This window comes from Neopelma chrysocephalum, unplaced genomic scaffold, assembly GCF_003984885.1.
Source record: "Neopelma chrysocephalum unplaced genomic scaffold, ASM398488v2 Primary Assembly neopelma1_95775, whole genome shotgun sequence".
Taxonomy (NCBI): Eukaryota; Metazoa; Chordata; class Aves; order Passeriformes; family Pipridae; genus Neopelma; species Neopelma chrysocephalum.
In genome coordinates, this window is record NW_020924438.1 from 1,457 (window position 1) to 1,702 (window position 246).

Below are 246 nucleotides of genomic sequence, written 5' to 3' on the forward strand. Positions count from 1 at the left end.
CCCCCCCCGGTGCCACCCCCATGGGCAGGGACACCTTCCCCTGGGACACTCCCAGGGATGGGGAACCACATTCCAAGGGTGGAATTCCCACAGTTCAGTTCCTGCCAGGGCCCCACTGAGGTGCTCCAGGGCTCCCTCATCATTCCCATTGGGGATGGAATAACAATTCCCATTAGGGATGGAATAACAATTCCCATTGGGGATGGAATAACAATTCCCATTTTTAGGGATGGAATAACAATTCCC